The following is a 27,297-nucleotide window of genomic DNA, read 5'->3' on the forward strand; positions in this document are numbered from 1 at the left end:
TCACAATATTCAGCCTTGACGTACTCCCTTTCCTATTTGGAGCCAGTCTGTTGTTCCATGTCCAGTTCCAGCTGTTGCTTCCTGACCTGCACACAGATTTCTCAAGAGACAGGTCAGGTGGTCTGGTATTCCCATCTCTTTTAGAATTTTCCACAGTTTATTGTGATCCACACAGTCAAAGGCTTTGGCATAGTCAATAAAGCAGAAACGGATGTTTTTCTGGAACTCTCTTGCCTTTCCATTGATCCAGCGGATGTTGGTAATTTGATCTCTGGTTCCTCTGCCCTTTCTAAAACCAGCTTGAACATCTGGAAGTTCACAGTTCACGTATTGCTGAAGCCTGGCTTGGAGAATTTTGAGCATTACTTTACTAGCATGTGAGATGAGTGCAATTGTGCAGTAGTTTGAGCATTCTTTTGCATTGCCTTTCTTTGGGATTGGAATGAAAACTGACCTTTTCCAGTCCTGTGGCCACTGCTGAGTTTTCCAAATTTGCTGGCTTATTGAGTACAGCACTTTCACAGCATCATCTTTCAGGATTTGAAATAGCTCAACTGGAGTTCCATCACCTGCAATAGCTTTGTTCATAGTGATGCTTCCTAAGGCCCACTTGACTTCACATTCCAGGATGTCTGGCTCTAGGTGAGTGATCACACCATTGTGATTATCTGGGTCATGAAGATCTTTTTTGTACTGTTGAACATCTGGTTTGTTGATCAGTAATAGCACTAGCCTCTGCAGGTTACACACAGCTATATAGCAGAGTAAGTTATCTCTGTACTTACACCATTTTAGTGGTAAATAATTTTTTTTTACTTAGTCGTATATTTGATACATAGTTTTTGGATAAAATGTGGCATTATAGATTTGAGTATATAGTGGTTAATATAAAATATAGCCAAAAGAGGGCCAAAAGTAGACATGTACTTTCTTTTCCAGGTGTATCTCAGCTAAAATTGTTTAAAATGTTGACTTTCTTGGTTTTGTGATTATAAAAAGAGAATTAAATTGTTTTCTTTCAAGTGCTTAGGAAGAAAAAAAATTCAGAACATGCATGTGCATGTTCTCCCTCTCAATCTCTATATTTTTAAGAGTAGTTTTGAGAATTATTGCAACTGCAGAGAAGAGAAACTACCAGGAAAATATTTAAGTTTCCCTTGATGTTTGTATTTAGTAATTCCTAATTGGTATCAAGGTTAGAAAAAGAAACCTGTTTTTTCAAAGAGATATACTTGAACTTTTGCATTATACTCTTTTTTTTTTTTTTTGTTTTACTGCAGTCCTACTTAATTAGTTAATAGTGAATTAAAAACAGTTATTTAATATGGGGGGAGAGAAAGAAGCATGTTTATTACTCAAGATGAGCAGTTAGTCATCTGGCCAAAAGCTTTCATCTGTCTTCTTTCACAATTAAAACAAAAATCAATTAGTCCTGTCTATCAGCAGTCGTCTGGGGTGATGACAAGGGCTATACAAATACCAGTAGCAGCTGCCAAAGAATCCAACTTGCCTAATATGAAATAAATCAGCCTTTCGTGATAAGATTGGTAACTCGAATTACCTAACTTCTTATAAATCTTAAATTAATATCCCAAAATAGGGATTTGGGGACATTTACTTATAATCATCTGTAGCTTCTTTTCTTGAAAATACACTGGGTCTCAGTCTTATTTAGAGCTGCATTTGGGAAAATAGAATTCTAAGCTATTTGGATATTTCTAATACTTGGAAGGAATGAAACAGAAACTGTATAATCTTACATTTAGAGTATAACTCTGAGATTTTATTTTAAGTGAAATAAGCAATTTCTTTGTCATGATCAGTTTGTTTGTAAGTCAGTGCTTTGGTTTAACCAGAATGCTGACATACCATGCCTAGAGGTGGTGGTTTTCTTATTTAGATTGTTGATTTGCTGGTTTAACATCATGTTTTCAACAAGAGTCTTGAATCATCAGTGTTTCTTAATAATGTCCCCCACAGAAAGAAAAGACAAATTCTGTTCTGGTTTATAAGTTTAATTCAGTTAAACAAATATGTATGGAACATCTGCATTGAGCAAGGAATTAGATGCTGGAATAGATACAGAGATTCAGTTGGTAAGGTTCCATGTGTCACAGAGATTAATTTTTTGCTAGGGTGACCAATAAGCAACATTTTGTAATACAGGCAGCATATAAGAAATGTAAAGTGCTGTGGAACACAGGGGAGGGAGCAGTTCCTGCTGAGGGATCAGAGACGGCTTATTGGAAGAATTTGCATTTTAATTTGTCATGAACAGTGGGTAGAATTTCAAGAAGTAGATATGGGAAAGTATTTTAAAACAGTGATATTCTTTTTCTTTTTTCAGGTAGTAAGTTTGAAAGAAGGAAATGGTGATACAGTGAACAATTATGGCTTCAGTTAGTTACATAGAATTTTTGGTTCTGATTCTGTATTTAATAGGGGATTCTTACACCTGGCCAATCATTATAATTGTCCAGGCTTAGGAGTCTTAAAAACTATATGTTTCTGGACTTTGCTCTCAGTCTGTTTCAGTAGATGTTGGGTAGGGTTCAAGATTCTAAGTTCCTTGTTATTCTGCCTTGACAGGTTTGGAAGATAACGTTCCTTATGAGCTTTCATTGCTCACTGAAAATACAGTTTTCCTCCTTTCATTCCTGTGTTCCCAAATCAAAACAAAACAAATGGGCATGTTTCAGCCTGTGCCTACTTATTTGATCCTTGAAATTTCAATGGTTAAGTGGAATTGGAGTTTATTGTTGGTTATAGGCATGTACGAGTCTCTGTGGCACAATCGGTTAGTGCGTTTGGCTGTTAACCGAAAGGCTGGTGATTTGAGCCCACCCAGGGACGCCCTTCTCTACTATTTTAGGCTTCCCTGGTATCTCAGCTGGTAAAGAATCAACCTGCAGTGCAGGAGACCCTGGTTTGATTCCTGGGTCGGGAAGATCGCTGGAGAAGGGATAGGCTACCCACTCCAGTATTCTTGGGCTTCCCTGGTGGCTCAGCTGGTATAGAATCCGCCTGCAATGTGGGAGACCTGGGTTTGATCCCTGGATTGGGAAGATCCCCTGGAGAAGGAAATGGCAACCCACTCCAGTACTCTTACCTGGAAAATCCCATGGATGGAGGATCCTGGTAGGCTACGGTCCATGGGGTTGCAAAGAGTCGGACACGACTGAGCGACTTCACTTTGGGAAGATTATTATTGGGCTTCCCTGATAGCTTAGCTGGTAAAGAATCCACCTGCAGTGCAGGAGACCCCGTTTGATTCCTGCTTTGGGAAGATCCCCTAGAGAAGGGATAGGCTACCTGCTCCAGTATTCTTGAGCTTTCTTGGTGGCTCAGGTGGTAAAAAATCCACGCACAATGCAGAAGACCTGGGTTGGGAAGATCCCCTGGAGGAGGGCCTGATAACCCACTCCTGTATTCTTGCCTGGAGAATCACCATGGACATAGGAGCCTGGTGGGCTACAGTCCATGGGGTCGCAAAGAGTCAGACATGACTGAGTGACTAAGCACATAGGCACATAGGTACTCAATAAATTTTTGTTGAATACATGTTGTACTAAATATTTGAGTAGTTGTTGAATAGATGAATTACTAAAAGTCTTAATGGGGAGTACCTCCATTAAATTCAATACTCATCCCTTCTCCCCTATTTTGGTCTGTTCTTCCTTTGTTTGACCTCATTATATCATGTTCTTAGGTTTTTGGAAAAGCCCCATAGGTTCCTTGTGGCCCATGCTTTGAGCATCACTGACAGTTGTGTTCCTGTAACATAATGAAGGGCAGCTAGATAAAGCAAGTCATATTGCTGAGAATTTCTGTAATTTTATTTATAGAATAAATAAAGCATGTATTTTTGCTTCTTTACGCAACCAAAGATCTGTATTCTGGAGACTGTGAAAAGGGAATGTATGCTGATGAGTATTTTGAAGTTCTGAGCAGTTCAACTGCTGCCATTAGCGGTTGAACTGTGCAGTATAGTTGATTTGTTATAGCTTCTTTATTCTACTCGCTCAGCATTTTCCTGGCAGTTAATTACATAGTGGCTTTAGGGTGCATTCCATAAGATGCTGAAGACACAGCTTCACTGAAGTCTGACACACTTTCCTCCTTGGTTACATAGCTAATGGCCACTCTGGGATAATTAGTTAGAATAGACTCCAATGGCCCAATTACTGTCTTCTCAAGGTTTTCCCTTTTAATTCTTCTTTGCTCAAGTCTTGAGAGATTGCCTCCATGGTAGATTATGCTTGTGTGCTGTTTAAAACTGGGTTTTCTTAGTTTCTGTCAGACAAAAGGTAAAAGATTTGTATTTTAGTGTATTGGGATTATTCTAGGAAGTTGATCATATTTTAGAGAAACCATGGCATAGTACCATTCAGAGCAAGAGATAGCTGATGTTTTAAAAGCCACATTAATTCCTGGGTTAAGACTCATACCAACTGTCTGCATCTTTGTAGTGAGAGGGCTTCAGGTTTTAGGCTCAGAGCTACTAAGTTTTCCATAGCTTGGCCTGATATGTAGATTAGTAATCAAATATCATGCCATTTTTCTGTCAGGAAGCTTGACTTGGGGTATTGTAACTTACTGGTGTAATGAAAATGCATGTGCATATGCCTCGGTAATAAAATTATATGAACACGTCTACCACAGTTTTTGGTAGGTAGATAGAATCTAAATCTTGTAAATTCCTGAGTCATCTAAGTCAGCCATATGTTGTCTGCCTTTTTATAATTTCTTTCCAACATAGAACACAGCTATTTCATTCTTTTTCCTAAGGTTCATGTCAACATAAGGTAGTCCTCATTGGAATTGTGCAAGTAAATGTTTTTTCCTTAATTTTTTCCAAACTGAGGAGAAAATGACTACGTTAAAAGAAACTCCTTTGAAAAATTGCTTTATGGGAAGTTATAATAATATGCCTGTGGTATGGATGTGCCATTTTCTATGAATGTGTTCTTTATATAGAGAGAAGGTGCTCAGTGAATATTTGTTGATCGAATGGATGTAATGAAGTTTTATCATAGGAGTTCTAAATCTTTCCTTTCACTACAGTCTTCCTGTTGGTTCAAATGTTCCCAGCTCTCTTTGCAAAGCACATTACTATCTCTTTTGTTTCAGTGTTATGTGCTGTGCTTTCCCACATGGTTCGTGAGCGTAGATAGGGGTAACTGAAAACCTTGGAGGGATGAAACTGAGCCAAGCCATTCTGGAGCTCACTCTAACTTGTCACGTTTTATTGAAGCAGTAAGATTGATGGACATAAGAAAAGAATATTCTAGGAGGATAACAACAACAACAGCACAAGTTCCATTTTACAGCCTGGCAAATTTTCCTCTGGTTTGTTTGCAGTAAAGTAAAAGTTCTTTGGGTGTGGAGGGTGGGAGGAGTATTCAGTATGTAATGACCACATGATGTTCCAGATCCATCATTTCAGACTGATACATGGAAGGGCAGTGCCTGCTGAAACTGTTTAGAATTATTCGGAAACTGCATGTATGTACCAGTATGATATTTTCCTCTAGTATACTCTCAATAAATATTTTTGCTAAGAGGAGATCTTTCAAACGGCAGAGGAAAAAGAATCAATCCATAGAATATTGTGATCTAATACACTGAAATTAATGGAACCTGAGGTGGAGAATATATTCTTTATAAAAATTGATATTGGCTTCTCCAGTGTGTTTTTTCAAGTTCTGTGTACTTGCATAAGAAAAATAGGCAACTTTTAGAGCATCTTCTTTCCTAGATAGGTAGGTGTTTAGGAAAATTCAACTTTTAACCTTGAATGTTGGAACTCTTCAACATTCTTAAACTTTTTTGAAGGTTGTAAAGTGTAGAAAACATATACATTTGGTATTTAAATATTTTTAAAAAATTATTTTGGCCCTTTTAATAAGTCACATCATTATTTGGATTTTGCCCAAGTTAGAGGCTGAAGTGCCTGGTAAAGCACTGAAGGAAGATTTACAATTGCAGTAGCATAAGCTTTTCTTCCAGTGATGTGATCCTTTTCTTCTATTGAAACAGAAGTCAGCAAATTGAGGTTTGCTGGCATTTCTTCTGTGTCCTAGCTGTATGATCACAGGCGCATTATGTACCCATTCAGAGCCTTGGGCTTCTTATCTGCACAATTGGATAAGGAACCTTGCCTGTCTCAGAGGGCTGTTATGAGGACTTCACAGGATAATATATGTGAAAGCATTTAGGAGACTGTAAAGCAATACATTATTATCATTTCTATAAAAGGGAGTTTCAAATTATATTTACATTTTGGTCGCTATAGTCTATTATAAGCAAATCTTTATTTAAACTTCTTTTTAATTTCCAAATGTGATTTCACCATTCTAGAGTCACATTGAACATATGTTTCAATTCTGATTCAGTAAAATGATGGATTTTCCCCTTAAATCTGTACCATGTATTATTGTTTCTAATAAAAATTATAATTGCTTATTTCATGCCTCCAAAGAATAGTCTCCACTTTTCTATAATTGTGCCTTCATTTAAAATTTCTCTTATTTACCTCAAGGGAATTTCATTTATCTGATATTATCTTATTTTTCTCTTGTCATTTAATGAATGTGTTAATTAAACTCAGATGCAGTACCAACCCTGGCGCTTGTAGCAGACTCTCCTCCCATTTGACATATTTTCCTTTATCATTTTCCTATGTGATCTCAGAGCCACTTGTCAATCCATCTGGCAGTGCTCATATTAGGCCAATTTTAATTAAACTTGTGAATTAGACTCTGAGACCCTGTCTCAGATATTTTACTAGATTACAGTTTTAGATCATTGAATTTGCCATAATTCAACAAATTATGCAATTAAAATATTAAAAGAAAGTTGATCAAGTCTGTCCAACCTGATTAAATGATTTTTAAAAGTTGTAAATACTGTACTGATTATTGCTTATTACTCTTGTTTATTTCCAAGGAAAATATTTCTTGAAGTTTCTATGCAAAATTGAACATTGAACTATACAGGTTGTGAATTTACTAGGCAATTAACAGAATTTTGCTCCATTTTTGGTTCTTAGATCATTGCATATTCACTTTCCCTCCTTCAGCGACTGGCTTACATATCCCCGTTCTGCCTGTCCTTCTCTCTTCAATTTTTCCCTTCCCCACCCACTAATATAAATGTTTGGACAGACTGCCTTGGCTTTTGAGGCACTTGTTCCTGTTGCATCCTGATGTCTACATTGCTCTTACCTCTCTGAAGCACAGGCCTCTGGATGGTTTGTCTCCAGTGAAAATGCTTTTCCTACCATAGGCCAACTGCTGCAGTTTTCAACTCAGAACCGTCTTCTCAATATCTTCCGATATCTTAGTCCGACAAGAACCAGCTCCTAAGTAAGAATATAACACATTGGGCTCTCCTCACACTCTGTGTCACCTTACATTATTTTAAAGGGTTGTAGTTAGCATCCCAGATGTTTCAAATAGTCCTTCCTCCAGGCACTCCTCAGTAACAGCCTGATCAACTTCAGATTTACTGCTGCTCTCTAGAGAGCTGTGCTGCATCTGTGCAGGGTGTTTGTTTCTGAAAGGTCATTTCCTGGTGTGAATTCCAGCCACAGGAGATTGAGCCAGAGTACAGCCTTTTTTCTCTTGTGTACTCATTGTACATGGAAGAGAAATTAAAGTTCCATTCAGATGTACTGCATAGCAAATGAAAGTAGATGATGATGTACTATATTAATGATTGACAGAAATAGTTGAAAATGAGAATATTTAAGATCATCAAAGTTTTGATATGTTTCTGCTGCTGCTGCTGCTAAGTCGCGTCAGGCGTGTCCGACTCTGTGCGACCCCATAGACGGCAGCCCACCAGGCTCCTCCGTCCCTGGGATTCTCCAGGCAAGAACACTGGAGTGGGTTGCCATTTCCTTCTCCAATGCATGAAAGTGAAAGTGAAGTCGCTCAGTCGCGTCTGACTCTTTGCGACCCCACGGACTGCAGCCTACCAGGCTCCTCTGTCCATGGGATTGTCCAGACAAGAGTACTGGAGTGGGTTGCCAGTGTTTCTAGGTTTCATAATGAATTAGAGATTGTTTCTGAGTTTGAATTAGTCAGTAGTTTATCTTTCTCCTCATTGTTCATAATATCACCTCAAAGCTTAAATATAACAGCTTTCCACAAAATCCTGTTGGCTTTATGTCATTTGGCTGTCATTGTACTTTGCTTTTGAACAACCCAAAGCAAATAGTCCACCTTCATTTATTCTGCTGGCAGTATTATAAAGTGATATAGATCACAACTCGTGGGAATGGTGGGGAGAAGTTGCCTAGTTTTTTTAACCCTCAATCTTAATTGAAAAATTTTAAAAACATCGCCAAGAGTCGGACATGACTGAGCGACTGAACAGCAACAACAAAAAATGTATATGTTTCTTTAGGATTTTAAATAATTTTGACAAGATATTTTGAAATATAAAGTGTTCCTCCTGAATTATGCATTTTAAATAAGTTTTTCTATTTCAAAATTGATTCTATTTTAACACATGTGGCTGGCCTCCAGGCTACTTCTGGTGTCAGTATAAGTTGTTCAGTTGCTAAATTGTGTTCAGCTCTTTGTGACCCTGTGGACTGCAGCATTCCAGGCTTCCCTGTCCTTCACTATTTCCCAGAGTTTGCTCAAACTCATGTCCATTTAGTCAGTGATGCTATACAGCCATCTCATCCTCTGTCGCCCCCTTCTCCTCCTGACCTCAGTCTTTCCCAGTATTAGGGTCTTTTCCAGCTGTTCGCATCAGATGGTCAGAGTATTGGAGCTTTAGCTTCAGCAACAGTCCTTCCAGTAAACAAGGTTGATTTCCTTTAGGATTGACTCGTTTGATCTCCTTGCTGTCCAAGGGACAAAGTTCCTCTTTGCTTTCTGCCATTTAGACTGGTATCATCTGCATATCTGAGGTTGTAGGTATCTCTCCAGGCAGTCTTGATTCCAGCTTGTGAGTCATCCAGTTCTGCATTTTGCATGATGTACTCTGCATCGATGTTAAATAAGCAAGGTGACAATACAGAGCCTTGTCATACTCCTTTCCCAATTTTGAACCAGTCTGTTGTCCCATATCCAGTAACCAGTCTGTTGTCCCATATCCAGTTCTGTTTTTTCTTGACCTGCATACAAGTTTCTCAGGAGACAGGTAAGGTGGTCTGGCATTCCCATCTCTTTAAGAATTTTCCGCAGTTTGTTGTGATTCACATGATCAGCGGCTTAAGTGTAGTCAATGAAGCAGATGTTTTTCTGGAATTCCCTTGCTTTTTCTATGATCCAATGAATGTTGGCTATTTGATCTCTGGTCCCTCTACCTTTTCTAAATCCAGCTTGTATATCTGGAAGTTCTCAGTTCACGTACTGTTGAAGCCTAGTTTGAAGGATTTTTAGCATTACCTTGCTAGCCATATGAAATGAACTCAGTTGTGCAGTAGTTTTAGAAAACTTGGCAATGGCCACAGGACTGGAAAAGATCAGTTTTCATTCCAATCCCAAAGAAGGGCAATGCCAAAAAATGTTCAAACTACCACACAACTGAGCTCTTTAACAGCATCATCTTTTAGGGTTTTAAATAGCTCAACTGGAATTCCATCACCTCCACCAGCTTTGTTCATAGTGAAGCTTCTTAAGGCTTACTTGACTTCACATTCCAGGATATCTGGCTCTAGATGAGTGACCACACCATCGTGGTTATCAAGGTCATTAAGAATTTTTTTGTGTAGTTCTTTTGTGTATTCTTGCCACCTCTTCTTAATATCTTCTGTTCTGTTAGGTCCTTCCTGTTTCTGTCCTTTATTGTGCCCATCTTTGCATGAAATGTTCTCTTGGTATCTCCAGTTTTCTTGAAGAGATCTCTGTTCTTTCCCATTCTTTTGTTTTCCTCTATTTCTTTGCATCGTTCACTTGAGAAGGCTTTGTTATCTCTCCTTGCTGTTCTCTGGAACTCTGCATTCAGTTGGGTATGTCTTGTCCTTTGCCTTTCACTTCTCTTCTTTTCTCAGCTATTTGTAAGGCCTCTTCAGATGACCATTTTGCCTTCTTGCATGTCTTTTTCTTTGCAGTGGTTTTGATCACTGCCTCCTGTACAATGTTAAGAACCTCTGCCCATAGTTCTTCAGGTACTCTGTCTACCAGATCTAGTCCCTTGACTCTATTCATCACCTCCACTTTAAAATCATAAGGGATTTGATTTAGGTCATTCCTGTATGGTCTAGTGGTTTTCCCTACTTTCTTCAATTTAAGCCTGAATTTTGCAATAAGGAGCTCATGATCTGAGCCACAGTCAGCTCTAGGTCTTCTTTTTTCTGACTGTATAGAGCTTCTCCATCTTTAGCTGCAAAGAAATATAATCAGTTTGGTTTTGGTATTGACCATCTGGTGATGTCCATATGTAGAGTTGACTCTTGTGTTGTTGTACCACAGTTCACTGTACCATTTAAAGTACCAGAGTTCACTGTAGCATTTAAGCATTTATCTCTCAATATTTCATGAAAATAAAATCCAATTCACATTGTTTTTCAGTATTACATCAGGTGCTTAGAAATGGTCTGATCTTAAAGGAGTCATTAAGCCCAAATTCTTTATGAAAGCCTATGTGAATGTGCTCCCAGGCATTAGTGATCTAAATAATGCAGCAAGTGGGGTGTTTTTTTAAAGAGCTGACAACCAAGGGTTTAGATAAAATATTTTTAAATGGAGAAAGTTTGCCTGTAACTATTTTGCATTCCTATCTGCTTTCAGCCCACCTCTTTGTTTCCTGCATGTTCTGTCTCTAAGCATCACCATTCCTAAAAACAGAGGAAGTATTACAGAAAAACACAGTACGTGCTAAAACTGTGAGATGAGCAAAACAGTAGAGTAAGACACTTTTAACTCTGAGAGCAGAGTTGGTGCAAGAAATGGAGTAAAATTTTGTCAGGTGGAGGAGGGATGGGGGAAGGGTATTCTGGCACAGAATTGTGAAAACACCTGGCAAACCTGGTAGGTGGAAAAGATCACCATGGCAGGATCTTCATGAGTCTGGTGAAAAGTTATAAGGAAGCAAGGCATGAAAGAGAGATTGGGTCACATTGTGAAGGCTTGTATGCCAAGAAAAGGAGTTTTGGTTTTGTTTAGGAGCCAGTGAACATCCAAGAAATATTTTTCACGTTTGGCAGAGAACCATGATCATCTTTTCTCTCTCTCTCTTTATGACCGCGTGGTAGAAGATGAGCTGGGAAGAAGCAGCTATGGAGAAAAGGGGTAAGACCTGCTAACTACTGAGGCACTAATAGTTCTAACCAGTGGGTAACAAAGCTGGACTAAGGTACTGAATCTGGCCATCTGGCACAGTCTTCGTTCGTCTTCTAGGTGACAGGTTTTCAGGTGTCTGAAAGAGGGAGCTTGTGTTCTTTATCAAGGCATGTATTTGGGGAACTTCTGAAGTCCTAGCTTGGCTCTCCAACTGGGACAAGTTATAACAATGACTTGTCAACCTGCTCATAGAACTTGGCTTCATTATTCTCATGAGTTATGTGACTGCACTATTCTTATTATTTTGAAATTGCTATGCTTTGAAGTATTTGATTATTCTGAAATAACGTTGAGTGGGGTCTTTATATTAGGAAACCCCAACAGGGTCTAGAACTTCTGGAGAGGAGAATTCTGGGGACCTGTGTGTTATGGTTCTGTTTGCCAGATCTCAGACTGACAACTTTAGTTTTGATTGTTTCTCATGTCTCTTGTGAGAAAAACTTAACGGATTCCGGTGTTGTTCGTTTCTGCTTGTATACTGCTACCTACACAAGCAGAAGCAAATTCAGCAAAACTGAATTTTTGTAGCAGTATACTTCTGCTACAGCTGTAGCTGTAGTTGTAGTAGTTGAAGTTCCCATAGTGGTTAGAACTACTCTTTTTTTTTTAAGGTACTTCTTTCACTGCCTTTGGAACTGAGGAGGTCATCAATAGTGTGAAGGCCATTAAACTGACATTATAAGTGTTCTTGTGAAAGCCATGCTTTCTTGCAGGCATCATTTAATCCTGTGCCTTTTTGGGAAGGTTGTAGTTCTCATTTAGTTGTCCAGATACATGGTGCTATCTTATAAGCACTGATTTCTGACGAATTCTTGCAGAAAGGATAGTTAGTTTTTTGGTTTTTTTTTTTTGCAGAACCACTTTTTGAGGTTCTGCAGATGGAGAATAATGATTGCTTGAACCAAAAATCTTTTCCAAGACTATGTTTTTGTAATGGACTCTTGGAAGAAGTTTGCTTTTAGATTACTAAATATGATAAACATGGTTGAACAGTGGTGGGAATGCCTTCTGTAAAGAGTTGACTAACTCTGCAGTTGCTTTTCCTGGCTCCACATAGCTAGGATCTGCAAGTGTGGCTGTCTTTGACCCTGCAGCTGGACTTGAAGTTTTTAAGGGTGACAAAACATCATAAAAATGTAGCACTTTTTATTTAAAATCAGAAGAGTTTGAGCTGGAGTTTTGCTGCATCTGTTAAAAACAACAATGTATTCTGAACAGGTTTTCATTAGAGTATTAAAACCAGAGAATTTAGTCCATCACTTTTTGAGAATTTAGTCCATCATTTTATAAAAAACAAACTTGAAAATAAAGAAATTGAGTGAAAATAAAGTCTTATCCATAACATAGCCAAATTACTATTTTAGAAACAGTTGTTTGGGTTTTCTTTATGTTTTGTTTTAATTCCATCCAAGGTGAGGAGAATTATTAATGAAAAAGTTGTATATTGAAGTTTACATCATTAAAGATAGAATTATTTTCTTTTGGAAAGATTGAAAAAGAATTCTACACTATATATTCACTTTATTTGCTAGTTCACTAAATTACCATTTTCGTCTGTTTCTAGTCATTTTACTGTTTTATCCTCACAGATGTGTCCTAAACTATTCATTTAGATGTGTTCTTGTTTGTTTCTCACTAAATACTATTTTTGTTATCCTTAGCACAGTGAGGTCTCCTCCTCACTAGGAGGTGGAGATGCAACGATGCAACCTACTAGGCTTTTCTCTCTTTTTCAGTGAACTCTTTCTTTCTGGATCTCAAAAAAAATAGGTTAATTAGTTTGGCTCTTCCCTCTCACAGTAATACCATAAATCCATGTTCCTTCTCACAGTGAAATGTTTTCTGCAGTTCTATAATTTGTTTTTTATTCATCATTTAGCATGTTTATATAAGGCAGATGTAACTTAGGATGAAGATAAGCTATAGTGTGCCCAGTGTAGCCTCCATTGCTGAGACTGGATGACAGTGTGGCTTTTCAGTAGTTTCAGGTGAGGAATGATAGAAGGAAATGTATATCTTTAGTAGTTCAGTTCAGTTCAGTCGCTCAATCGTGTCCGACTATTGGCGACCCCATGAATCACAGCACGCCAGGCCTTCCTGCCATCTCCAACTCCCAGAGTTTACTCAAACTCATGTCCATCGAGCCATGATGAACATGATGCCATCCAGCCATCTCATCCTCTGCCATCCCCTTCTCCTCCTGCCCCCAATCCTTCCCAGCATCAGGGTCTTTTCCAATGAGTCAACTCTTCGCATGAGGTGGCCAAAGTATTGGAGTTTCAGCTTCAAAATCAGTCCTTCCAATGAACACCCAGGACCGATCTCCTTTAGGATGGACTGGTCGGATCTCCCTGCAGTCCAAGGGACTCTCAAGAGTCTTCTCCAACACCACAGTTCAAAAGCATCAATTCTCCGGCGCTCAGCTTTCTTCACAGTCCAACTCTCACATCCATACACGACCACTGGAAAAACCATAGCCTTGACTAGACGGACCTCTGTTGACAAAGTAATGTCTCTGCTTTTTAATATGCTGTCTAGGTTGGTCATAACTTTCCTTCCAAGGAGTAAGCATCTTTTAATTTCATGGCTGCAGTCACCATCTGCAGTGATTTTGGAGCCCTTAAAAATAAAGTCTGACACTGTTTCCATTGTTTCCCCATCTATTTGCCATGAAGTGATGGGACCAGATGCCATGATCTTAGTTTTCTGAATGTTGAGCTTTAAGCCAACTTTTTCACTCTCCTCTTTCACTTTCATCAAGAGGCTCTTTAGTTCTTCTTCACTTTCTGCCATAAGGGTGGTGTCATCTGCATATCTGAGGTTATTGATATTTCTCCCAGCAATCTTGATTCCAGCTTGTGCTTCCTGTAGCCCAGCGTTTCTCATGATGTACTCTGCATATAAGTTAAATAAGCAGGGTGACAATATACAGCCATGATGTACTCCTTTTCCTATTTGGAACCAGTCTGTTGTTCCATGTACAGTTCTAAGTGTTGCTTCCTGACCTGCATGTAGGTTTCTCAAGAGGCAGGTCAGGTGGTCTGGTATTCCCATCTCTTTCAGAATTTTCCACCATTTGTTGTGATCCACACAGTCAAAGGCTTTGGCATAGTCAATAAAGCAGAAATAGATGTTTTTTTGGAACTCTCTTGCTTTTTCGATGATCCAGCGGATATTGGCAATTTGATCTCTGGTTCCTCTGCCTTTTCTAAATCCAGCTTGAACATCTGGAAGTTCACGGTTCACGTATTGCTGAAGCCTGGCTTGGAGAATTTTGAGCATTACTTTACTAGCATGTGAGATGAGTGCAATCGTGCGGTAGTTTGAGCCTTCTTTGGCATTGCCTTTCTTTGGGATTGGAACGAAAACTGACCTTTTCCAGTCCTGTGGCCACTGCTGAGTTTTCCAAATTTGCTGGCATATCGAGTGCAGCACTTTCACAGCATCACCTTTGAGGATTTGAAATAGCTCAACTGGAATTCCATCACCTCCACTAGCTTTGTTCGTAGTGATGCTTTCTAAGGCCCACTTGACTTCACATTCCAAGATGTCTGGCTCTAGGTGAGTGATCACACCATCGTGATTATCTGTGTCGTGAAGATCTTTTTTGTACAGTTCTTCTGTGTATTCTTGCCACCTTTTCTTAATATCTTCTGCTTCTGTTAGGTCCATACCATTTCTTTAGTAGTAAGAGGCATATAATATTGTTCTTAAGTATTTGAAGGACTATGATGTGGAAGAAAAATTAGCCATATTCCACATTACTTAAAAGCTGTATGAGGGGTAAATTTTATGGTATATGAATTATATCTTAAAAAAATAGTGCAAGGACTAGTTGGTGGAAATGACAGGGCCATGTTTTGGCTTGTTTGTTTAATGCAAAGCAGAACTTTCGGAGAGAATGGTCTCAGGATTTGCTGCTCTCTGTCTGAAAGCCTTGAGTTTTCTCTTAGTGGAGGTGCCGTGGGGCTGCTCTTGATACAATTTAGGCATTTCAGGGAAGGTTGAGTTAAATGACCTCTATGCTGGATTTCTTTGATTCTGAAAGATAACACTTTTCTCAGCTCTTTAATAACATAGGAGTCAGTAGAGATAGGTATGACTATGAAAGTGACCTCTTTTTTAGTTTTAAGTTTACAACCATATTATTTAACAATTGTTATTTTTCTCCCTATGATTATCACCAATTTTTCACAGCAGGAGAAGGGTGGAGTGAAACTCCCACTTCTTGAAGCGGATATTGTATAACATTGCAAGGAGGACAAGGAAGTAAGGATAAGAGTCATAAATTGCAGCTGGAAGCTTGGAACTGATTCCTTTACTCTGCGGTAGCTCGGAAAGGATTCAGCTACAAGTTTAATGAATAATGAAACATGATCTGAAGAAATTCTATGCAAGAAATACTCTGTTGCTTCGTTCTTAAGTGACTAGTAACTGTACCTTCTGCTCTACATGAGCAACAATTCTCTTTGTTCACCTTCTCTTTCAAGAATTTGAGGTGATAGTTCAGGATTCGCTTGAAAAGCTCATTTTAATTGTAGGTTAATTTCTAACACATGTTGGTGGCCTTATGGTCATGGCAGAGCAGATGAAGAAAAATACTGGCTTTAAGAATGAGCTTTTAAAAGAAAAGTTGGGACTTTTTCCTCAAAGTGTTTGCTGATTGTGTATATTATAAAATAAACAATACTTTTGAGAAACATGGAATCTTCTAGGTGGACGGGACCTTAGAAGAAACCTGATCCAAACTCCTTGTTCTTCCTGAGGAAGTAAAACAATTCAGTGGAACTGGAATGTTCTCTATTTGCCACATGCAGTGCTGATGTTTTAGAAACTTTCGTTATTGTTATTTTCTTCCATTCTTTGCAACTTGTAGGAAGTCTGCTTCCTAGGCATCTTATTAAGTCTACCCTATAAAAATGTGTTTACCAAGCAGGAAAAACAGAAACTATAGCCAGGTTTACAGTAATTCTTCCATAATATAACCAAATTATAAGAGAAAATATTAAAATATAAGTGAGATTACTAAGAATTCATAAACATCTTTTCTGGAATACAACTAGTAAACAGCATCAGCTATACCTCCACTTACCATTTTAAGAGTTAATTGATGCCTTGTGGCCTTAACTTCTCTATCCGACTCTTCCCTTAGAGAAGATGTTGACTCTGAAGCATTCATTGCCTTGTGAACTTGGCAGTATGCCAGATCCAATAGACTGGCCCTTTGGTCATTAAGCACCAGTAGAAGTGTTGGCTATGAGAGAACTAGAAAAATAGAGGAGAAAAGACGTTTGTTAGCAAGGTGATTCAGTCCTTATATTCATTATATGTGCAAATCACAGTGCATATTATACCACAAAAATACCTAGACTAAAAATGTTATTGTACCTGGTAACGACTGCAAGTTTTTTCAATCTTGTAAAATTAGATTAGAACTCTGAAAAAAAAATTTTTTTTAATGAATTTATTTATTTTAGTTGGGGGCTAATTACTTTACAATATTGTAGTGGTTTTTGCCATACATTGACATGAATCAGCCATGGGTTTACATGTGTCCCCCATCCTGAACCCCCCTCCCACCTCCCTCCCCATCCCATCCCTCTGTGTCATCTCATTGCCCCAGCCCTGAGCATTTGTCTCATGCATCGAACCTGGAATGGTGTTCTGTTTCACATATGATAATATACATGTTTCAATGCTATTCTCCCAGAACGTCCCACCCTCACCTTCTCCCTCAGAGTCCATAAGACTGTTCTATGCATCTGTGTCTCTTATTCTGTCTCTCATATAGGGTTATCGTTACCATCTTTCAAATTCCATATATATGCATTAGTATACTGTATTGGTGTTTTTCTTTCTGGCTTACTTCACTCTGTATAATGGGCTCCAGTTTCATCCATCTCAGTAGAACTGATTCAAATGTATTCTTTTTAATGGCTGAGTAATATTCCATTGTGTATATGTACCACAGCTTCCTTATCCATTCGTCTGCTGATGGACATCTAGGTTGCTTCCATGTCCTGGCTATTGTAAACAGTGCTGCGATGAACATTGGGGTACACGCATCTCTTTCAATTCTGGTTTCCTCGGTGTATATGCCCAACAGTGGGATTGCTGGGTCATATGGCAGTTCTAGTCCCAGTTTTTTAAGGAATCTCCACACTGTTCTCCATAGTGGCTGTACTAGTTTACATTCCCACCAACAGTGTAAGAGGGTTCCCTTTTCTCCATACCCTCTCCAGCATTTATTGCTTGTAGACTTTTGGATAGCAGCCATTCTGACTGGCGTGAAATGGTACCTCATTGTGATTTTGATTTGCATTTCTCTAATAATGAGTGATGTTGAGCATCTTTTCATGTGTTTGTTAGCCATCTGTATGTCTTCTTTGGAGAAATGTCTGTTTAGTTCTTTGGCCCATTTTTTGATTGGGTCATTTATTTTTCTGGAATTCAGCTGCAGGAGTTGCTTGTATATTTTTGAGATTAATTGTTTGTCTGTTGCTTCATTTGCTATTATTTTCTCCCATTCTGAAGGCTGTCTTTTCACCTTGCTTATAGTTTCCTTTGTTGTGCAAAAGCTTTTAATTTTTATTAGGTCCCATTTGTTTATTTTTGCTTCTATTTCCAATATTCTGGGAGGTGGCTCATGGAGGATCCTGCTGTGATTTATGTCGGAGAGTGTTTTGCCTATGTTTTCCTCTAGGAGTTTTATAGTTTCTGGTCTTACATTTAGATCTTTAATCCATTTTGGAACTCTGAAAAATTTAATCAGTGAAGCAGTTAAATGGATTATAAGCCATACCCACCTTGCCCCTCAGCCTTATAATCAAAAGACCTTCTGTCTTGTCCAAACAGCAAAACCTTCTATAAAACACTGTATGTATATGTTATGAAACATAACAATTGTTTCATATTCCCAAACCTTGGATCCCAGGGAGCCCAGGCATGCCAGGCAGAAAAACCTTTGTTCATCACACCCTTGGAGAAATAGCAGGCACAAAGTACCACAGACCTTGGAAATAAGCATTATTATGCTTGTGTTTGCTTTTCTCCCTCTTACTTTCTCCAGATATATCTTTGTCTCAGGTCTAGGAAAAGACTAGACTGGCTGGGAGAGAACTCTATTACTTTTCTTCCTACTTAGGCCAGAAAATAAGAGCAAAGGAAATCAGTATGCCATTTTTTGACGTATTTGTTTTCAATAGACAGGTAGAGACTTACCTGTGAAGTTCCGTGAAGGATAGTACTTATCCAACTGCTAAAACATAAAATATTTTCCTTTTTAGTTGTTGCATTTTAACACATTTCCATCTTGTTTCAGGCAGGCCACATACATATCTCTTGAACATAGAATTTCTAGGGCGTGTACCTTCTCAGATGGCCCTGGAAATATTTCTTTAAATTTGTTAACAGTCTTTTCAAAGGTTTAAAGCATTTCTGTGAATTAATAATAAACTGAAAACAACCTTATTTCCCACAGGATGTGAAGCATAGATTAGAACTCCATTATGCTTCCTGTTTCTTGTCTGAGTGAGAAGGATCAAGTAGAGATGGAGAGCACACTCACCCAGGTTAGCCACAAGGCTGGGGTTAGACCTTGGGCTCTGGTGTTCTTATTAGGTGTTCTGAGACTTTGAAATTTAGAGACTTGTTTCTGAGATGAAGCATTTCTTCATTATTAGATGTGTGCTACTGCCACTTTTGAACTTTTAATGTAACAGATGTTACCAAAGTTTCTCATTGTCTTTCTGGGTGTCTCTAGGGTTGTTGTGCTAAACCCCAGTGGAAAATGTGTTTCTAGGCCCACAAGGCTGTTCCTCTGCTACACAGCAGGGAGAGGCTCTTCCCCATCTGTCTCAATCATAGATTTCCCCCTGAAATTCAAGGAAACGTTTGCCGTGTTAAGTCATTAACAACTGTTTCAAAACAGTCTGATTTCTAACAGTTGGTGCATGTGGAGATACCTAATTAAAATAATTCCAGTCTCGTTAATAAGATAAGTGTGTTTTCTAGTTGCTATGGGATTATTGCTATCAAATACAAAGGGCTTGAGGCTTAGTCGAGTGAATTATGCTTGTATTCCAGTCCCTTTACCAATTTAATTGTAATTTAAGAGTTTAAATCCTTATGTTCTTTCTTATATTTTCATTTCAATGAATGGGAGAGGTAACTTGGGGAAATTTTATAGGTAAGAATACTGACATCAGACATAGAACCTGTAGATTCCACAGGAGATTTGGCTGCTATAGAAGGTCACAGAAATTGACGTGGTAATATGTGATGAAATGGCCTTTTGTCTAAGCTGTCCCACTCCCACATCTTTTCCGTGAGTCCTTCCACTGAAATTGATCTCTTCCTTCTCTAAACTCCTGGAGTGCTTTATCTATATACTTCTTACAATATTTTCTACTTTCTGCTGTTTATATACACATGTTTTACAAATGCTGCTTCTTAAAGGCAGGCTTAGTGACAGACCACTGTCTTGTCTTCCAAGGAACCTGAGGCAATGGCGTGCACCTTGTGGTTTACTCAGAAACTTTTGCTGAGTGAATGATCAATAGAAAGAAATATTTTATCATTGACTTTAATCTGTATAATCATACTCCAGGTCTTGAGAAGGGACTTAGAACCTGTTCTTAAGTATGTAAGAATATTTTTATTTCTATTTATTTTTTTTAGAATGTTTTTATTTTTAAATTTCAAAAATACTAAATAAGAATCATTAAGAAATTTTGTATGCTGAATTTTATATAAAAAACTGACATATGATCCTCTTAGCAGAATCAACAAAATTCTTGCAGGCTAAATACCAAGAATATATATATACACACACACACACACGAGACTTCTTCAAAACAGAATTCATTAATTGTACAGAGCTCAGAGGTCTCACTAAGTCTCCTGTCCTAACAACTGCTGCTGCTGCTAAGTCGCGTCAGTCGTGTCCGACTCTGTGCAACCCCATAGACGGCAGCCCACCAGGCTTCTCCGTCCCTGGGATTCTCCAGGCAAGAATACTGGAATGGGTTGCCATTTCCTCCTCCAGTGCATGAAAGTGAAAAGTGAAAGTGAAGTCGCTCAGTCATGTCCAACTCTTCGTGACCCCACAGGCTGCAGCCTACCAGGCTCCTCCGTCCATGGGGTTTCCCAGGCAAGAGTACTGGAGTGGGGTGCCATTGCCTTCTCCAACAACACATACTATTAAATGGTAAACTAATGGGCAAACAGAAAAAACTCACCATGTATCTGAGGAGGTATGATAAAGTGAAATATTTGTTCAAGTGTTGCTTCCAGCAGTCATTGGTCATTCCCAGCTCTGTATGACTCTGAAAACAGTTTCTGCCACTGCTATCTGATACTTTTCTGCCCCTTGGTGGTGATCGTTATCATTTCATTCCCCAGACCCTATCGTCATTAAAGCTCTGCCCTCCTAGATAATTCTCATAAAACAAAAGTTAGGATTTTGGCAGCTAATGATAATGCCTAGTAGGAAGTCATATAGGGACACCTGAGAAGATAGAAGAAAATCAGGGGTGGGTGAGAAAGAGGTGGTAGAAAGACTGTCGAGGGGAGGAACCTGGAGGCTGGGTGCTGGCAGGCAGGCTGGGAGTAAGAAGCAGCAGAGGTCAACACAGGATGGACTGACAGGCAGGCCAGCGCCTAGGAGAAGATAACAAGTGTGTGTAGGAGAGCAGTGGTTCACATCCATCAGCGTCGTTCCTTTTTGTGTTTGTATCTTAAAAACAAAGTGTATATTCAAGTTTTGTGTGTATCTTAAAAACAAAATGTATATTCAAGTTTTTTTCCATCTTATTAGTATTCAGGATGCCTTTTTGTTAGTGGTTTTGTGTCCTTTGCTTCTAGAGCTTGTCATTTTAGAAGCAGAGATCAAAAGCCAAGCCACAGTCACATGAAGATGGAAACTTATTACTTCAGGTTTTGGGGCAGATGTTTCTTTACTTAAAAAAAAAAAATGTGTCTCCCCAGCTGTGGCTGACCTCCTCAGACTTACAGTGTGAATGGTTGCAGAGATTGTTTTTGTGACAAAAGGAGATCCGTCACTGCTTTGAATCACCCGAAACTATTCACCTCTGCTGGCAAGAAGCCAAGCCAAATCTGTCTGAGGCTCTCACACTCTTTCATATGTGAAGCAGAAGAAATGGGGCATTTGTGAGATATGATGTTATTTAGAGTCAAGAGACAGCTTTGATTGAGTACCAGGTATGTTGGGAGTCAGAGACCTCAATTTAATGCTTCTCCAGAAGCATTTGGTATGGTAGCTGGAGGCAAGGTAAAGAGCCTGCTGACTTGAGATAGGGTCTGTACAAAGGGCCTAAACAGGAAGTAACATGAGCAAATGTTAGCTAGGCTTTGACTTTAGACCCCAAATCATGTCTAACACATGACCAGGGCAGTTGTCTACTTAATGAGTTACATTATGGAATCCATCTGCCCATTCATTTCCATTCACCAAAATCTCCCTTTAGACCTTAGTGAAAGTGAAAGTCGCTTATTTGTGTCTGACTCTTTGCGACCCCGTGGACTGTAGTGTGCGAGGCTCCTCTGTCCATGGGATTTTACAGGCCAGAGTATTGAAATAGGTTGCCATTCCCTTCTCCAGGGGATCTTCCCAACCCAGGGATCGAACTCAGTTCTCCTGCATTGCAGGCAGATTCTTTACCATCTGAGCCACCGTATCTCTAAGTAACAACAGTCTCTAATATTATAAGGAGGTAGGGTCTTTGTTCATAATCTAATAGTCTGTGGCTAAAACAACGTGTTTTGGGCCAGTTTTCTTCCACGTGTCAGCCTTGTAGTAGTCAGGTTGGGAATCTAGCCCCAGTAACAATAGGAGACTGGCAGTAGCAAAAATCAGCGATTGTATTCCATGTTACTTCCGGTAAATTTGGCAAGAGCCTGTTAGTGAAATTTGGTGTATGTCTCTTGGTTTGCTTAGTGAACAGATTGATGTACAGTTAAAAGATATAAAAGCACAATATCTGTAATGTTTGACTGCTTCCATAGGTTAAACTGCCTTCTGGAGGAGACTGTATGGAATTTGTATTGGTTTCTTACTAGCCTGTGACCATAGGATAGAGTTATAATTAAAAGAAAATTTGAAAATCTTGGTTCTTACGTAAGAGCATAATTTGAGATAAAGCTTTTGAAATTCCTTTCCAGTTTCGCAGATGGAAGTAAAACAGAGGCATAGACCAACTGGAGAAAAGTTGTCATTGCTAATACTAATAATAGCTACCACTTACTGCAAGCCTCTTATAAGTTAGGCACAGTGCTGACATCATTACCTCCTTCACATCCTAACAATACTGCAGGAAGATTTTAGAATGACTGTTTTACAGGGGAGGAGACTGAGTCTAAGAAAAGGTCAGTAACTTGCTGATGACCACAGAATTAGTAACTAGTGATCTGGGATTTGAACCTGGATCTGTCTGACACGGATGTCCTGCACAGTTCCTATAGTTGTGTGCTTTAAGATGAAAAAAAAATTACAGATAGGCCTGCAGAGAAGTAGTGCCAAAGCTTCTAAGGCACTGTAGCTGAAAGCAGAGCTTTCAACACATTATCAAAGATCACAAACTAACAACATGCGATGATCAGAATGAATTAGAGAGTGAGTTACTTAACTAATACTCTGGGGTAATTTCAGGTAAAGGGAAGGATTAATAGCTCTTATTTTTGCATGTGCCACCACAGGATTTTTAAGGAACTGATTTTCTGTGCTTTAAAAATGACAGTGTTTGTGAGCCCTGTGTTTTCTGTCACTGCATTAGGCGTTATTCAGTGCAGACACCAGGAACTTACTTTTCTCCATCCGTCTATTGCTACTACTGGAAACAGATGTTCTCTAAGCCTACCATGCCAGTGCTTCCTCTGACAAGCTTGCATAAAGTGGTGGTATTGTGTTTGCCCTTCCTACCATTTCAAGAGTTAAACAGAGAACTGTAGTCTCCAGTGCATCAGCCTGTAGAGATAGATGTACTCTTTGGGATCCCATATTTAAGTGAAATTAGTTCTGAAGTCAGACTTTAAATTTGAACTAAGAATAGGGGAACTTGACCAGTAAGCAGATGATGGAAGATAAAAAAAAAAAAAAGAAAAAAGGGAGAGGGTGTCAATTAAAAAATCCCATGTCTGAAATATAGCAGCTGTGAATTAAATGCATAGATCGTCTCCATCAAGTTGATATTTAGGTTTGGCATCATGGCTCTCTAAATTAGTTGATTGTGTCTATGTTCGGCTGTGAGTCTAGTGGTTTAATTTGATAATGGATGGCTTTGAACTTCATTTGGAGACTTTAGCCCATTGAGAGTATTGTTTGATCTGGCTAAAGTGATGAGTTGTTGGTGTTGGTTTGTCATCCTCTTCTTCCTGTTCTTCCTCTTGCTCATCTTCCTCCTCCTCCTCCTTTCCTTTTTTTATCCTCCCTCTCCTTTTCTTGTTCTTCTTAAGAACATTTTATGATTTAAAAATCCTATTGATATGCTAGTAAAGAGACAACATTAATCTGAGAATAATTATCTTGACATTAGGGATGTGTGATATGTACACGTTTATTGCTCAGCATAGTGCTTTCAGTAAACACTTGGGAATGAATGAAGGAATACAGATGTATTTCTGAATCTGACTTCTCTGAATTTCTTTTAAGCACGTTTAAAAGCTTTGGATTTTATTTTGGCCTTGGATAATTACTTAGTGAGCAGAAACCCTGTTACTGCTAATCTGCGGAGGTACCTCTAATGGAAAGGCCAGTTCAGCCATTATATATTTCCTTCTCTCTCACTGGTTTATTGACTGGCTATAATAGGCCTTTGAGTTTTCCCTTTGTTTCCCTTTCTGGCCCTCTAGCAACATTTCTTTCTGCTTCATTTTTAAACTGTAAAGTATCCTGTGTTATCTTTCTTATCACACCTCCCTGATCCCCTCTTTTCCTGCCCTTACTACTCCTGTCTTCTCTTTCAACCCAGATATAAATGAGAATTAAGGAAGCTGAAACATTTACTTAAAATAAGAATAAAACTTAATGCCTTTTCAGTGTTTGATGAGTATGTATTTGTATTTTTAAAAATGTTGCAGAATCTAAGACTTGAAAAAATAAAATTAGATCTTGTTGGATTTCTTATGTACACACACTTGTTTAGAATATAGAAGACTGAAAGAATAATAGTGGAAGCATATTAATAAATGGCCTGAGGAGTTGGTACTACTGCTGTTACCATCTGATCTATCCTAAGTATTTTAGCCAATATTTATGTATTAAGTCACAGATTCATTTATATCTTCTTGATCAGTCTGGATAATATGCCTTCTAAATTGAAGTTGCTATTTTTTTTCCAGACTGGGGATAAGGTGCTTACTAACTCAAAGATTTTACACTGTATTAAGTTTTTTATGTGTATGATAAGGAAATGTTTCCAAGTGCAAGGTGGTAGTATTGCTGCTGCTGCTGCTGCTACTACTATATACAACTGTACATGTGATGGGATTAGAGTTGGAACACTTTGGAGATATTGAAAGAAGAACTTGAGCTGTGCAGATCTGCAAAGGGAAGAAGGCAGGTCATAGCAGGCTTGGAAGAAATAACTTAAAATTTGTTGTGATGATTCTAGATTTGACACTAACTTAAACCACCTCAAGTCACCTGGGATATCTGAATTTGGCTTAGGTATTAGATAAGATGAAAACTTATTGAAATGGAAAAGCAAAGGATTTAAAAAACAGGATGCAGAAGAATGTGTAGAATATAATGTTATTTTGGTGAAAATGTGCATGAATATGTGTATATTGGGCAAGGTGAAAGACCTCAGCTCATTTCAGTTGCTCAGTCATGTCAGACTCTTTGCAACCCCATGGACTGCAGCACGCCAGACTCCCCTGTCCATTACCAACTACCGGAGCTTGCTCAAACTCGTGTCCATCAAGTCAGTGATGCCATCCAACCATCTCGTCCTCTGTTGTCTCCTTCTCCTCCTGCCTTCAATCTTTCCCAGCATCAGGGTCTTTTCCATTGAGTCAGTTCATCTCATCAGGTGGACAAAGTATTGGAGTTTCAGCTTCAGCATCTGTCCTTCCAATGAATATTCAGGACTGATTTCCTTGAGGATTGACTGGTTGGATCTCCTTGAAGTCCAAGGGACTCTCAAGACTCTTCTCCAGCACCACAGTTCAAAAATGTTAATTCTTCAGTGCTCAGCTTTCTTTATAGTCCAACTCTCACATCCATACCTGACTACTGGAAGAACCATAGCTTTGACTAGACGGACCTTTGTTGGCAAAGTAATATCTATGCTTTTGAACATGCTGGCTAGGTTGATCATAGCTTATCTTCCAAGGAGCAACCGTCTTTTAATTTCATGGCTGCAGTCACCATCTGCAGTGATTTTGGAGCCCAAGAAAATAAAGTCTGTCACTGTTTCCATTGTTTCCCCATCCATTTGCCATAAAGTGATGGGACTGAATGCCATGATCTTAGTTTTTTGAATGTTGAGTTTTAAGCCAACTTTTTCACTCTCCTCTTTCACTTTCATCAAGAGGTCTTTAGTTCCTTTTCGCTTTTCTGCCTTAAGGGTGGTGTCATCTGCGTTTCTGAGTTTATTGATATTTCTCCCGGCAATCTTGATACCAGCTTGTGATTTATCAAGCCCAGCATTTTGCGTGATGTACTCTGCATATAAGTTAAATAAGCAAGGTGACAATATGCAGCCTTGATGTACTCCTTTTCCAATTTGGAACCAGCCCATTGTTGCATGTCCAGTCCTAACTGTTGCTTCTTGACCTGCATACAGGCTTCTCAGGAGTCAGGTAAGGTGGTCTAGTATTCCCATCTCTTTAAGAATTTTGCACAGTTTGTTGTGATCCACACAGTCAAAGGCTTTGGCATAGTCAATAAAACAGAAGTAGATGTTTTTCTGGAATTCTCTTGCTTTTTCTGTAATCCAGTGGATGTTGGCAATTTGATCTCTGGTTCCTCTGCCTTTTCTAAATCCACCTTGAACATCTGGAAGTTCTCAGTTCACGTACTGTTGAAGCCTGGCTTGGAGACTTTTGAGCATTACTTTGCTAGCATGTGAGATGAATGCAATTGTGCGGTAGATTGAACATTCTCTGGCATTGCCTTTCTTTGGGATTGGGATGAAAAGTGACCTTTTCCAGTCCTGTGGCCACTGCTGAGTTTTCCAAATTTGCTGGCATATTGAGTGCAGCACTTTCACAGCATCATCTTTTAGGATTTGAAATAGCTCAACTGGAATTCCATCACCTCCACTAGCTTTGTTTGTAGTGATGCTTCCTAGGGTCCACTTGACTTCACATTCCAGGATGTCTGGCTCTAGGTGAGCAATCACACCATTGTGATTATCTGGGTCATGAAGATCTTTTTTGTACAGTTCTTCTGTGTATTCTTGCCACCCCTTCTTAATATCTTCTGCTTCTCTTAGGTTCATATCATTTCTGTCCTTTATTGTGCTCAATTTGCATGAAATTACTTTGCCAACAAAGATCCGTCTAGTCAAGGCTATGGTTTTTCCAGTGGTCATGTATGGATGTGAGAGTTGGACTATAAAGAAAGCTGAGCACAGAAGAATTTTTACTTTTGAACTGTGGTGTTGGAGAAGACTCTTGAGAGTCCCTTGGACTGCAAGGAGATCCAACCAGTCCATCCTAAAGGAGATCAGTCCTGAGTGTTCATTGGAAGGACTGATGTTGAAGCTGAAACTCCAGTACTTTGACCACCTGATACGAAGAGCTGACTCATTGGAAAAGACCCTGATGCTGGGAAAGATTGAGGGCAGGAGGAGAAGGGGACGACGGAGGATGAGATGGTTGGATGGCATCACTGACTCACTGAGCGTGAGTTTGGGTGGACTCCAGGAGTTGGTGATGGACAGGGAGGCCTGGTGTGCTGCGGTTCATGGGGTCGCAAAAAGTTGGACACGACTGAGCGACTGAACTGAACTGAACTTGCAGGAAATGTTCC

At 39.1% G+C, this 27,297-nt stretch overlaps 1 protein-coding gene and 1 non-coding gene across 3 annotated transcripts in view; both read left to right on the forward strand.

The window, feature by feature from the left end:
* The window catches only part of TTC28 (tetratricopeptide repeat domain 28), a 581,567-nt gene that overhangs the window by 194,447 nt on the left and 359,823 nt on the right, over positions 1 to 27,297 (forward strand). The gene's annotated exons all lie outside the window — the stretch shown is intronic.
* On the forward strand, positions 2,780 to 2,853 carry TRNAN-GUU (transfer RNA asparagine (anticodon GUU)). Its single transcript has one exon. It is a non-coding gene; the product is annotated as a tRNA-Asn (tRNA).

The sequence above is a fragment of the Giraffa tippelskirchi genome, chromosome 11 (genome assembly GCF_054371585.1).
Source record: "Giraffa tippelskirchi isolate mGirTip1 chromosome 11, T2T-mGirTip1v1.2.pri, whole genome shotgun sequence".
In the NCBI taxonomy this organism is placed as follows: Eukaryota; Metazoa; Chordata; class Mammalia; order Artiodactyla; family Giraffidae; genus Giraffa; species Giraffa tippelskirchi.